The 14,751-nt window shown below is 41.1% G+C and overlaps 1 protein-coding gene across 4 annotated transcripts in view; it reads right to left on the bottom strand.

Moving 5' to 3' along the window:
- The window catches only part of nlgn3a (neuroligin 3a), a 130,701-nt gene extending 116,269 nt beyond the window's left edge, over nucleotides 1-14,432 (bottom strand). For 2 of the 4 annotated variants that reach the window (XM_086310761.1, XM_086310769.1), the window contains exon 1: nucleotides 14,023-14,432. The gene's annotated coding sequence lies outside the window, so the exon portion shown is untranslated. The remainder of the gene's footprint in view (nucleotides 1-14,022) is intronic. The other 2 variants (XM_086310778.1, XM_086310787.1) reach the window with 1 other exon arrangement.
- Nucleotides 14,433-14,751: the final 319 nt, after the last annotated feature.

Here is a 14,751-nt window from a genome sequence, read left to right as displayed (position 1 = left end):
TTTATCATTCGGTACGAACGACTTACAGAATTATACATATAGGAAGCAGAGACATGACCCAGATGCTACTTGTTAAATTAATGAGCTAATAATGCCTTAAGTACCTTAACATTTGCAGCGGTAATTTGGAAACAGCAATATTCCACATTCAGGTAAAATATGATGTCCGACTCAAGACTTACTTCGAGAACATAAATTACGGCAATTTAAATGTTTTGATCTGAAAGCATCAGAGTCTCTACAAGCGTGCTGTTGCTGGAACGGGACTCCACTGCAGCATATAGAGCAGCTTAGAAATAGCTTCACCTTCTCCCTGGAGACATGTACTTAAATGTTAGCTGTTCTTCTTAAGCGGCCCTAAATCATACGCCTGAGAGTCCTTAATTGTGATTGATGAACAATTAAACCAAGGTGAATTTTGAGAAAATAACATGTTAATGAAAGCGGCAACACACGACACATTATTGTGATGTTTCCTTTCAAACACTGCGATTACTTGGCTTCCTTGCAGAGTATTTCACAGATGCCAAAAGCACAGTGGTAGAATGATGTTATTGACATGCAAATGTCTGGTAGTTGCAGAGAAGTGAGAGGCGCCAGAGTGTATTGTTGTGTGACAAGCAGAATTTCTGAATACAAAGCTGGAAGCAGAGATGTACACGAGTGTGTTTGATATGGCAAAACCCAAAGCACATATACCCACACTACTAAAAAAATAATGGATCTGAGAACATGGTGGTGGAGGGGGGGTCCTATTTACAGAGGGACCGCAGGGTTACTTTAGCCTAATGACAGAAGATTAAATGAGGTCTGCACATGATGCCAGGAGTTTTATGGGAGCATAATTAAGTTTTGAAACAACCCGACAGTGATGTGCTTTTAACTAAAGGTCAACAGTAAACAGCAAGGTGAGCCACACTTGATTACTATGTATATCACAACATCAAAAAAGATGCTGCTGCTCTAATGAGGGGGTGACCTTCATCTTCAGCATAAACAAAGACCAAACTGACTAATACTGCTCTACATGGCCTCTATCAGCCATTAATAGGAGGCGTTTAAGAAATTAATAGTACTTTAATATTAAGAAGAACTATTTAACATAAAATCTTTGACATTTCAGAAGCTGGTATTCCCTTCAATGCTTTCCAATCTAAAAAAGATCAAAAGAAGGTGTGATGTACTTAGCGTCGAGACAGCCTGAATACAGATGAATGAAGACGAAAACCCACAAAACATCAGAAACAAAAATTCCTGATGGCATTATCTTAAATCCAGTAATAATCTGCTTTTTTACATGTAAATATGGTTTGGGCATTTACATCGTCATTCCTCGCATTATAGGTTTAATTATAGCTAAAGCCGGGTGAGTTTAGAGGAGATGTGGACAGACAGCTGCCATAGCTAAAGCATCCCCTTTATCCAGCACCGTCACAGCCGCTGGCTGCTTCTCCCATTGACGCCCACAGGCCAATGCTGGACTTTAAGGTACAGTAAGTGTTCTAATTTCTCTTCCATAAAACTCAACATCAAAATCATTTTATATCAAATTTTAATTCATAAAACTTAAAAGTCAACAGAAACCTCCAGCATCCAAAAATGTATGGTAAACATTTAAAAGGCGCTCTGGATTATTATTGTTTTCCCACCAGTGTCTCTCCCAGTTGTCTTTTAGAAAAGCAGCTGTATTTCTCTGTTCATTGCATGCTCACCCTGATATTCTTGATATTATTAGTCTGTCTGGAGACTCCACGTGATGATGAGCTCAGAGGGACATTTTAAATGACAGTGCCTTTTCTTGAAGGGATAGCATAAACAACGGAGGCAACCATCTTTGTCTTGTTGCTAACACTGATCTGAATTCACTGGAAAAAAATATCTCTGGAGCAAAGCTGGTAAATGAGACTGCTACTGTTACTATTATTTAGAAACAGGGAGGTTAGGGTTGGCTGGAGGAGTTGGGGGTGGGTGCGGATGAAGGAGACATGCCTCAATATCACACGTGGAGGAGGGAACACTGTCCCCTGACAGCAGTCCTTTCAGCTAGCCCTGGCAGATATGTTTACTCTCTATTCACTATTTCTAATCCTGTCTGAAAGCCTAGCTTGAATGTCAGGCTCCTTCCTAAATTGGCTCGTGTTCTTAGTGATTGATTAAAAGTACTGTAACCCAGCTTTATCAGACTACCCTGAACTCTGCATTTCTGCCAACTCTATTAGGTAATGCATCCTTTGTTATTTTACTTGTTGGTCTCACCGCCTGCCCGTCTTTGGGAAATGCTCAGATCCATTCACTGTGATGCAGAATACCCAGTCGTACCTGGCTCTATGGTTGTACAGCAGCCTTCAGATCAAACAGGAGAACTGCCTTAAGCTCAAAATAGTTTCTGACAAATGTGGCATCCTAATTCAATATACCATTATTCAGTGAAATTGGCCTAAATTTATCAGGAGTTTCCAAAACCAGCATGCTGAGGGATATACCTAAAAAGCATTTCATAATCTTTCCATTCCTTTTTTTCTAACTTTTGACTGATGCCATGGTGATAGCGGAAACACGTCTCTGTCCCCTGACACTGAGCTAAACAACACGGCTATAATTCATGCTTTCTAATGCTGTAATATCCCCATGCCATTGCACACAGAGGAGAGGAGAGGTTGCCCTGATGTTACTGCTGACGCCTAAGTCCTAGACATTGTACTTAGAGTGTCTCCTGCAGGACATTATTCAAACACACACACAGGCGCTACAAAGTCCATAAGACAAGAGTAGGCTGAACACATACGTCCTCAGATGCGGCAGCTCGCTGAGGGTACTCAAGGTTGTATTATAAGATAGGAAGTGAAACCAGTGATATTTTGACCTCACCATATGTACTCTAAGATAAAATCTTTGAATTCAACAGAACGGGAAGCTACAGCATAGACACTATGCATATGGCATGAATTAAAATCCCATTTGTGCACTTTAAGCAGAGTAGAAGACCACATTAATGACTGCACGCTTAGAAGTAGGCCATGTCCAAACACTGCAGGCAAATTTGGCCTCGGGTTGTCTGCACTTCCTCAAAAACTGCACCAAACACACACTGGATGCTGAATCTCCCTTCCTATTCTGTGCCTACTCTGCACCAACGAAGCCCAGAGCAATGACAGCACATACTGTAGATACTGTATGGGAACCCATGCATAACTTTGATCACACATCTACACTGATTTCCAAATTCTTCTAAAATAAACTCGCCTTGATCTGCCTCTCTTTTACCCTTTTTCTTATTATTATTTTTCGCCTGTTTTTCTAAACATCCTTTCCTGTTCCGTGTTTCATTAGCAACCTAAGGGGGGGTAAAAACTAACATCCACTAACATCTGGATGTTAGCTAGCTCGAATGAAAAGTCATATCAGATCAGATCCCGCTACATCAAATGAAACTGGAGGGTACATTATTTATTCATTTCACTGCTGACATCCAAACCATGCCCTAAACGGTGACACTTTGAAAACTATTCCTCTGTGCCTGAACTGCGCTGATACGAGTGCAACTAGCGGGGGCTCGCAGAGGGAAGGGAGTTTTATGTTCCTTTTACCAGGGATGAATGTAGAGGAGACAGAACAACGGGGCCATTGTTGTTTTCTAGCTTAAGAGCCTTGGAGCTTCTGCGAGGAGCAAACACAACAATGAGAGTGCCTCCATGCCTGCTGTAAAATTTCATGTGACTACAAGGCCTTCCCGCAATTTTCACAGACACTAAAAGCAGAGCCCTTAGGACCAAAAATGGCATGTCAACTGTTACCAATACAACTGCTACCCTTTTGGTGAATGGAAACTCTATGTAGGTAAATCTCAGTGTGGGTTTGTGTGCCAGGTGATTTGTTTTTGGGGTTGTTGTTTTTTTTAAATATATGTTTTGCAAAAATTGTGTGAAAAATAATAAGGAAACTTTTACTCTAGCTTTTATTCAGAGTTTCTTTGTATTGTCAGCACAAAAAGGGAACGCTTTAATTTTGCAGGAACAAAAGCGCCCGTTGTTGCAATTAATGCACCTTTCAAACTCAATACTATACTTTTCTAGAACTAAAAAAAAAAGAGAGAAACGATGCACCTCTTGCAGAACCTAAGAGCTGCATGATTGCCTTTTACATCCAGAGGTTAGCATCGCCAACTTGGTATGCAGACAAGCTCCAAGAAAGAAATCGACGTGTGATGGATACAAAGAAAAGGTTTTCAGAAGAGGGGAGAGTCTCCTCTGTGTAGGATTAAGCGCTTTAGATGTAATGATGAGAGAGGCCCTGTTTTTATTTGTTTTCAAAAGGCATTTTGCTCTTAATGGAATAGCGTCTGCTTTCCGTCTCCGGAGGATACGAATGCTCATCAAAGACCTGGCTTTGTCAAACAATCCATAAACTCTTAATGCCACACGGCAATAGATAGTTGCTAGACAGGTTCAGAGCAAGGGAGAAAAAAAATCAATGACAAGTTATACCAATTTACAATGTCATTATAGTGCAAAAGGTTTTATATCATACTCTTTTGCTCTGTGATCCCAGACCATTAAGGGACTGCTCATGTTTTGGGAAGTTCAGAATTCCTTGGTGGGATTCTCGCGCTTCCTATCAATATCTGAGGCGGTGGCTGCCAGAAGATTTGGTAGCACTCGATGCCCAGGGCTGTAAATCTGGGCCAGGGGTTGTGTGGGATGCTCAGATAAATGGGTTGGGCTTTGTTTTATTGCAGCGCTGCTTGTCTTAACTTTCTGTGTCTACCAGGGATTTAGAAAATGTGCTACTGTCCTTGGGCCTCTCTCTGCAACAGCAGCTCTGAGTCGGGTTTGAGTCAGCCCTGGTGCCCCCAGATTACATAAATATCCTCTATAAGCCATTCACTACTATATCCGCGCGCTACTGTTTTGGTTGCTTTTTTTATCTCCGGCAGCATTTTGTTGTTTTTGCACGAGTACGGGGTGCAAGTTTCAGATTAAAAAGCAGAGGAAGCAGAGGATCCTCATTTAACCCAATTTGACGATTCCTCTCACACTGCGTCGAACATTTTGAAAGACCTTTACATGTGATGCAGCTGTTTGTCATTTGTGTGCAGCTAAGCATCAATATAAAAGAAAAGTGGGCCACGGAGACACAAAGCACAATTATCCCTGAGGAAATATGTCACTTTTCCAACGTCCTTTGTGATAAGGTTCCTTTATTCATTCTTCTTTCAAAAAGCACAGTGGGGAAACAAAGGCAAAGATATGGCTTATTAGGTCAGTTTATTATTATTTTTTTGTAAATATATATACAAACTGATCTTGGATCTGCTGGATAAATCACATGGGTATCATTAGAATCAACCCCGAGGAGTCTCCAGCTGCAGCGTGTTCGTGTGTGTTTAGGATGGCTCATGACTTTCTGGTGTTTTTTCAACATCCAATCAAGTAAAGCGATGTGTAGCAGTCCTACTGAAATGCATCTGTACTCTTGCAGAGCTCTGATGCCTTTTTGCACTGTAAAACACACACACTTCTTCATTTAAATAATTTATTTCAGAAGCAGACTTAGGAGACAGCTCGGTCATACAAATCAAGAGGAGGCTCAGAGAATGCAAACTCGTTACCCTGCCCGATTGTTATCCTTTAGCATAAGCTAACCTTAACCCTAACTCTATTGGACATCGCAATATTTAACGTATTAGTGGGTGCCAGGCTCCCCCCCCCCCTCCCAAAAAAACAAAAAACTTCAACAATAAATCCGTATTGTCATCATTTGCTTTGGAGTTAAGGCTTCTGTAGAATTTTAAATGTGCAAAAAATTTGAGTGAAGCAGGTTTGGATTCAAAGAGGATGTGATTAAAGAGCATATGAGATGAGAATGCCAGTAAATTCTGGGGTGTCAGAAAACACTGAATGATTTAATAATATGGTATGGAGATCTGCCTCAATCAAAAAAAAAATCTTCAAATAAAAAGACGTAATGAAGAAAAACTTCAGGATACAGTTGACTAGGATTTGTATTCTGCTTGTTTGTGTACTAGTGTGGGGTTTTCGTTTTGTTTTTTAAAAAAAAAAGATAGTAAAGCTGTAGTTGTCCGCAGCATGAATAAAACAAACGTGGATTTTTGTTTGACTGGCTTTCTCCAGCCCAGAGCTCACTTGTCAAAAGGCTTATCCAGGCTTATCTTTCTCCACCCTAGCTATTTTCCTCTTGTTTCTTTTCAATCTCACCTCTTCCTTCTGTCCTCGTTCTTATCCTCTCTGATCCCCTCTCCATTCCTGCTACTCTCAGAGAACCATTTCTATCCAACGGTATCATTTCACTCTTCAGCTTCAGGACTGAACTGCCCACCACTATTATGTCATTCAACACCTGTACTTAAACCGGGTTGAAATTCACGGTGAGCCCAGGGCAATGGAACTACGAGAGAAACTACAGCTCTGGAGTCTCTTGTCCCAAATCTACCTTCCTCTGCTGTAATGACTCGTAAAGACAAAATGCAAGTGCGACTCTTCAGGTTCGCACTGGACAACAAGCCCATGAGGCTCTATTTACTTTTAGCTTATGAAAAGTACAGTATGTTAATAGTCAAGGTTCAAACAGCAACCCACATATTTACAGCTTTCTGCAAATAATATGCGATTATGGGCTTTTGGAGCATATAATTTGGGGCGTTTTAGCAAAGCCCTCAAATCTGTGCTACTTAAAGGCTCAGAAGAGCGCCTCGAGGATTCCTCCCTGGTCTTATGTGCTCGCCCACATCACCATACTCCCCAGAAACAAAACTTGTCTTTTTTTTTCTAGATTAAAAACCTCAAACCAAGAAGCTCATCAAAATGAGGCTCCTCCCCTCAGCCTCACTTTTTCACTCAAACTATTGTCATAGTGACCTACAGCCACCAATTCATCACAGCTGCCATCTTAGGGGAGTAAGTCGCGAGGCTATTTCTGTAATGACCCAGATTCTCAGGTAAATCTGGATCCATATTATTGTAATGAGCAGCGGCAAATCAAAGGAGAGCATATTAGGTCAAAGAAACGATTTTCTTATTTATGCTCATTTACTTTATGGCTAAACGTTGTGTTATTTAAACTTTAAGACTCATGAAAAGTGTGCATCCTGTATTGAAAACACAATCGATGCCAGAGAAAATTCCCCAGTCTAATTTCCTTTCTTGGTAATTTTGTCAGATTAATATCAAGTCAATTTCCTGGAGCCTGTTCTTACACAGAGTGATGGCATGTTGATGGTATCATTGGAAGAAAGCTATAATTGTGGAGGATGGCTCCTTTTGGGAGAAATATGGGCACAGATGGGCCCTGAGCTTGATAGAGGAATTTCTCTGAAAGGGAAAGGCTATCGGAAAGCATTGCCAAGCTGGCAAGAGATATAAATAGACGACAGCGAGGAGCAGGTCTACATGTAAGCACCAAAATAAACCAGTCCCAAAGTAGGTAGCATCCTATTAAGGCAGAGGGTTTACAATGTCGTTAAGGTAAATTTACAAAACATTATCCAAAGCTGCATAACACTGCATTATTAAGAGAATCTGATTAGATTTGCTTATTACTACTTACTGTTTTATATAATGGCTTGTGCTTGTACCACTACAATAGCATTTATAGTGCATTTTTATGGCTTTACTCAAAGCTATGCTTATATATTACATTTATATGATATTTCATTTACATATAAATGTTATTTATTCATTTATTCGCTGAACTGTTACACTGCATTGCACTACAACTAGGCCAAAACACAGTGGACTCCCTCCATCAAAAAGATAGTACAGAAACAACCACTCACTTACTCACATTCACACCTACAGGCAATTCAGTCTCCAGTCAGCTTGATGGGGAGGAAATGCGAGCACAAGCACAGGCAGAGACACCGCTACCACCGAAGACACAAAGGACCCGCGCTCAGTACTGTTTTGGGGGGATTTGAGGGGTTTTAATAACCTGAGGAAGAGTTTACATTCTGCAATTACACACACTTTACACGTGAAATTTTATAGCCTGCTCTGATCTTCTGGTCTGTAAAATAAACGATTAGGGCGAAAACACTAAAGTTAAAGAAGCGCTAAATTTGAATTTCAATGTTTACTGAAACATATTAATGAAGACAATGTAGTTCAGTATTTACTTTTAGGGGTTTTCCTTGATAAAAATCAGTTGCTGTATTTCTACAAACTGCACAGGGACAAAACAAAAGCCCACACATAATATTCTACTGGCCTCAAGACTCCTCAGTGGCTAGCATAGTGAAATGGATAATAAAAGTGAAATAGATAGCGCCTCAGTCAGCAGCAGCTTCAAACAACTCGGAGCTGTGGCTAACCTAATGTACATGCCATCCAAAATACTAAAAACCAACAAAAAAACAAATATCCAAAAAAACAAAACAAATACAAATAAATCCTAATACAGGTGAAAGGTCTGGTGTCTAGATAAAAACACACACAAATAAATGTGTTTACATGATTTCCACATTGTCTTCAGAGAGGAAGGACTAACAGGAGATGAATTAGCATGACACTGGTGCTGAACTCAATGTCAACATTTCACTAAATCTCAAATATAATTTCAAAAAAGTAAAACTTCAATATTTGTTCTCCAGAGTAGCAGATGTATGTGTTTTTGTCCAGGTGAAAGGCAAAAGGAAGGGAGATAATAAAGGAAAGATTATCCTAAAGAACATACAGCAACTGTAATTGAAAACCAACTTGTAGAGCAGAGATCTGCAATTTTATGACGGCTGAACAGTTGCGACGGAAAGTTTGTGCGTGTTGGAGTGTGTGCGTGGGAGGAGAGGGAGGACGGATCTCTATTAATCTCTTGCATTACTGCAGTCATTTCCACTCTCTTCATCACCAGAGCATGTGCTCTTTGAGATTTAAAATATTTAAATCTGTAATCTGTCAGCATTATGAGGTTAACGCATGCCCGCGAGACTGGTGTCCTATCCGTCACTATGCTTTCCACCTCACATGGCCCCCACATATATCACAAGGACCTGACATGGCCTTTTGTAGTTCTGGCTGGAAAAGACTTTGCACCCGATGTCTGTAATTTCTCAACAGCGGAACAGACATGCTGTCGGACCCTAGAGAAAAATTACGGGAAACGTGTGCAGATGAAAAAAAAAGAGAGACAGAGAGAGAGAGAAAAACAAGCTGCAGCACTGTGAAGTGCAAAGAAGCCTCTAATTGTTTCCCCAGTGTATGTGACCCAGTGACTCTGGAGGAGCTCTTTCTTGTTCTTTTACTACGGGCAACCCAGCATTCATTATTGATTTGGTGGCACAAACTCATAGTCTCACACAACGCGGTCTTATGAGTGGACTTAAGTGTTCTGTCACTCTGGTGCACAACTACATTAAAGAAATGCTAATACACCTTATTCCCCACCTAGCTTGCGCACATTGCTATATTTTCCTAAAAACTCTGAATTAATAACCAAGAGTGAATAAATTGAATGGGATTAAGCCTGAACGACAGTGACCCATATATGAATATTAGGTTGATGGAAGACACTCCAACGTAGCCCATTTAGCCAGCTCCATGTCATGTCTTCATACGACAGGCTTTTACTAAGCTCCTTAAGAGCCTGCCCCGGGGGATCTATGGTAGGCTGGAGGTACTGACTCAGGCCTTATCTCCACTAATTTACCCCATGAATTAGACAGCCCCGTCTTTCTGTGTACTGCCAGACCCACACAATACTCACTCCATGTTAAGAAAATGAGGAGAGAAAGGGGCTTAGTGATTGCTTAGTTGGATAAGAAGCTGAGGAATTGACAGAGGAAAGGCACACTCTGCCACTTAAACTTTACCTGGACAGTAACGTTCATCCCCTGGGATTAAAACGTGTTGACTCCCTGTCACTTGTCTCTGTATTTGCAGGGCGGATTAGGTAAAATAAAATGCGATTTAAATCATAAGGATTAAGGTGACTTTTCGAAAACAAACAGGCAGGGTTTCACCCCTGTCGCTCACGACACACAGAAAGAACGATTAACTTCTTTGTTTGTTTCCGGCCGGCCTTACATATTACGATGGCTGACGGATTTTTTACATTTCAAGTGAGCTGGCAAGTCTTTAAAAGCCGTGCATGACTCGGTAGTCAAAGGTCCAGAAATCTATATGTACCGCACATGCGGCAAGCATGCAAATCGCAGTCAGAGTCAACAAATAAATGCAACGGATTTGCAAAATAAAGTCAGTGGAATGTGAAATACGCACTGCTTCAGTGGATTGATTCTTGTATGCCATAGCAAAAAAAAAAAAAAAAAAAGGTCATTTATGTTTGCATGTTACACATGAATGAAAAGAAGTGAACTTTACATAAGCTTACGTAAGCTTAAAGTACAACTTTGCTTTTCCATATCATGATGGTCTCCCGCACCCCGCTCCTGCTGTCTCTCCCTCCATGTGATGCATTTTTAAAAAGTCTCAGTTAAAAGGGGGATACAATCAAAAACAGCTCCTTGCTGCTGCTGCTGCCGCTGCTGCTGCTTCTACTGCACGTTCGGCTGTCCCTGATTATAGCTCAGTCGGCTTCGTCCTTGGTCTGTGTGTTATTGAGAGTAAATTGACTAATTAATAAATAATTAATAAGTAGATAACTTCTGGCAGACAGTAAGTGGAGACATACTGTGTGACATCTGCTTTGTAGTTAGAATGGCGATGTCCAAAAGAATCTTGTTTACTAAGCAGACATTGGTCTTTGGCAGGGAAACCTGTTAGTCAGGGGAGATGTTTTTTGGGTCATGAACAATGTAATATCTCAGTTAAATATGTTATGTGCAAAAGACTTGAGGCATATCTTTGTGCCTCGGGCCAAAACCGCTTTGTTAGTCTAACAAACACTCTTTCATCTTTTTACTGATTTAACAAATACGTCTTATTCATTATTGAAACGAGTGTGACACAAGTGTACGGAGCACCGCCGCTTGTTTCGACTAATGTTTAATAGAGAAACTATCAGGGTGTTTTGCAGCGATTCAGTCATATCGAGTGTGATTTAATGATGATGAAGGCGCATCCTCCTGAGCAAACACGAAGAGACAAGTTGATCCTCCTGCATTAGTCACTGTACATCCATGTCTGCGAAAGGCAGGGGGAAAGGGCTCGGGTGACACATCATGAGGCACATTTTTACTTGGTTTTTGAAGATTTGGGCTCTTTCTCAGAGGTCTCTGCGAAACAGCCATTGTGAGAGACCATTAAGACCTCACACGACTCAGAATCATTTACATTTTAAGCAGCAATAACCTAAAAGCTAAATCTGCTCTCTAGATGAGTCTCAAGAAGTAAAATAAGTCTGTAAACTTTATGTCTGTTTGGGCAGGCATTTGTTACCTGTGGATTTTCAAGAGCAGCAGTCAAGCCAAGGCAATTATCCCGCTTGCTTGGTAACGTGGTAATAAGCTAATCTGTTTTAGATTCACAAACATCACACCTCCCCTCTTCCTTTTGTTTGAGCGATGTTGCAACGTTGTGAGAACAGCGCTAGAACAATGACAGGCCTTTCCTTGGCTGCGGGATAAATAGTGATAGGACATATTTTCAGCAGGTCAGAGGTATCCATTTGGGAAATTATTCAGCTCCTGCCTGCTTCGAGACAACACGTCAAACGCAATGAAGAATATTAGAAAACACAAATAACCTTCCACAGCCTTCCTTATATGTGCGACGACACACCGCCGTGTATACACAGAGGAGCACATGTGCTTGCACACCTCTGCCCATGTGTCTGGACGAGAAAGCAATAAGGAGCGCGATGCTTAAAGAGAAACTGAAGGCTAAGGAACAAGAGGACTCTCGGGCCAGAGACCAATGAGCGGCTCATCCATGTTAAGTCAGGCCAAGACACACTCAGGTGTATTCACGTTAGGTCAGCACGAAGCCTCGCTGACCTTTGCAGTAGACAGAGAGTCTCATGGAGCTTTTCTTGAGCAGCCCTGAGACTCACAGGGTAAACAACGGACTCAATGCTGCACTTGTGTGTTTGTGTGTGTGCACGCGCATATGTGTGCACGTGTGTGTCTACGGGAGTGTGTCAGCATGTGTGCCTATCAGTGATCACATGTTGACCGCTTCTCGATGGCCCAACCCCTTCCAGTGTAATCTGTCTAGCAAATGAACACACTGGGAGAGCGCCGTTCTCTGTAATTACTCTCCAACGGCTGAAACCCGAAAGCTCAGTTTTTGTCGTAAATTAAGCTGCCACGATTGTTACACAGCTCAAGTACATCCCAGAAAGAAAAGAAAAAAATCTGAGAAAGGGGTGAAGAATGGATATTAAAACAGCAGGGAGCTTGAAAAAATAGCACTTTGCTCGACTGGAATGCAAACACTGAAGGGTCAGAAAGAGAATTCACAAACAGCAGCACCAGCACCAGCATGCATAATTCTTCACATGATATTGAAGCGCCACTTACAATACAGACACACACCATTCTCCTGCAAATCAAAACTGAATTCGAGGAGCCCTTCTCAGAATTTCACAAGGCCTTTTTTCCCCCTTTTTTGTTTGAAAAAATATGTACGCAACAGAAACTAGAAATTCTACGTGTCTGTGTGATTATCATCTATTAGGGTCTTCTTTTATCAGCAGTGTGGTTTGCATGCCAAATAACAGGCTGAATCACTTCCTAAATGTTTAGGTTTCAGGGACACATTGGTTATTCAACTAATCACCATGACAACTCCTGCTTGACATTTCCACTTCCTCCTCTCTCTTTGGAATTCAACTCTCTCTCTCTTAATTATTCTTACTGCCACTGATAACAACCAGACTATTTATTTATAGTATATTTCTGAAGCCATGTGTCCAGGAATTTCAGACTGTATGGGAAAGTAGACGTGTGTGGCCTACAAGATCATTACACTGTTTTATGCACAATAAACTCTTTGCTTTGCAAGCAATATGTTCAGTTCTGCAGCTTTTATAGGTATTAAAGATGGAAAAAACATAACTTTTTCCTGCTTCTTTAAAAATCTCTTTTAATGTGATTAAGCCAAAAGGTTAAAAAGAATGAATAAGTGTCAAGCAGCAAGTAGAATAACCTATATATATATATATATATATATATATATATATATATATATATATACACACACACTCTGTCACTCTAAGATGAAAAATGCCCTTTAATAACCAGTTAAGCTCACACTGAAGCTTCTATACTGAGCCACTCATCTAATCATCCACAAACCAATTAGGAGAAAATGTTATTAAAAAAGGGAATAGGAATCGGGGGATACCCATGTATCCCCGTGGCAGATTATCCTGCTCATCCTGATGGAGGTCGGTAGCCTGGTGCAAACTGGTCCCAATCATATTTTATAAAAAAAAAAAAGAAAAAGAAAAAAAAAGGGACCTTAGATCTGCTTCTAACCTGATCTATTTAAGCCATCAATTCTTTGTTAAATGTACCTTAAAGTTCAGAGCTCGCAGTTTCCGCCCTTTTATTTCTTGTTTTTGCAATAAACGCAACTCATTTGGCGTTTTCGGGGTTTTTCCTTGCTACAGGATGAACAATGACACAGAGCTTGCGCCCATCACGCGCACAAGATGTCTTTATGCCCAAGTAACAAGTGCTCTGGACGTCTATCGCAAGCATTTATTTTCTGCATTGACGTTTGCCGTGCGCTGGTATCGCAACACGCTACATATGACAGTGCGAGGAAAAGATACAGACAGTTAGCAGCATCCAAAACCCCTGCGTCTAATAAGACTCCGGGTAGTCCGTCCAACTCACAAAATCCGAATGCGTTTTGGAAGTATACGTGCCTCCGTGCCGGGGTACAGCGCTGCGTCGATGTTGCGTTACAAAATAGCTCCCACTCTTAATCTTTTCCACACACGCACACAAATAAAATAGAAGCTTAAGTCGTATAAAATAAATCCAAGTATCCTGATATACCCTCTTTCCCCCCTGCACATCTCCCCAAGTCACTCAGAACGCAGACAGCCTTAGATTTTCTGCCCCTTCTCTAGTTGCTCATCAAGTCTCATGAAATGACTCACCTGCCTTGTCGAGATCTAAATCCCCCCATGCCTTTCTGGAAATAAAAAGCCGGGATAATGTTTCACTGTTTCGGGGTCTTCACTCGCAGTCGAGTCTCTGTACTCCAAATATCCGTATAGTCTGCGCACCGCTTATATGTTTTTCGGGAATGACCTTCCTGTGAAGCGATAACGACTCTCATTATCCTCACTCCGCTGTCATTTTAATGGATTTCTCCCACGTTTTATTTTAGTGATTAATTTTCTTTCTTTCTTTCTTTCTTTCTTTCTTTCTTTCTTTCTTTCTTTCTTTCTTTCTTTCTTTCCTTTTTTTCCTGCGGGAAGTCTCCTCCTAGTCCTGGTGCGTTTTGCTGCTTTTGCCTTGACTCTTGAGCTCAACACGAGCTTCGCGGGGACGCGCGGCGCTATCCCGTATGAATATTCGGGAGCGCCGATTTGAGATGGAGAAGAGAGTTACTAGGTAACCAAGGGCACACGCATCATACATGAAAAGGAGCAGACGGTTTATGCCTTCCAACTATTCTCTACCTTCTCTGACAGCTCATCAAACACAACCCTTTTTCCCCGGACTAACGTTTCTCACCAGAACAAAATCTATAAGGCAAGTCAGACACGTAGCCTATTTAATAATGACTGTAGAGTTACTGAGGCCTCTGAGAGCTTCGTTTTAAATGAAGATTGTATTTCTATGGCAGATTAGCAATTTATAAAGAGGATAAAACGTTAAAG

This window comes from Aulonocara sp. 'chitande type north' Nkhata Bay, linkage group LG2 (assembly GCF_057382095.1).
Source record: "Aulonocara sp. 'chitande type north' Nkhata Bay isolate Kocher_YH1m ecotype deep benthic linkage group LG2, A_spYH_male_GT1.1, whole genome shotgun sequence".
NCBI classification, from domain to species: domain Eukaryota; kingdom Metazoa; phylum Chordata; class Actinopteri; order Cichliformes; family Cichlidae; genus Aulonocara; species Aulonocara sp. 'chitande type north' Nkhata Bay.
The sequence above is the reverse complement of the archived record's forward strand: the minus strand, read 5'-3'. Positions and strand labels throughout refer to the sequence as shown.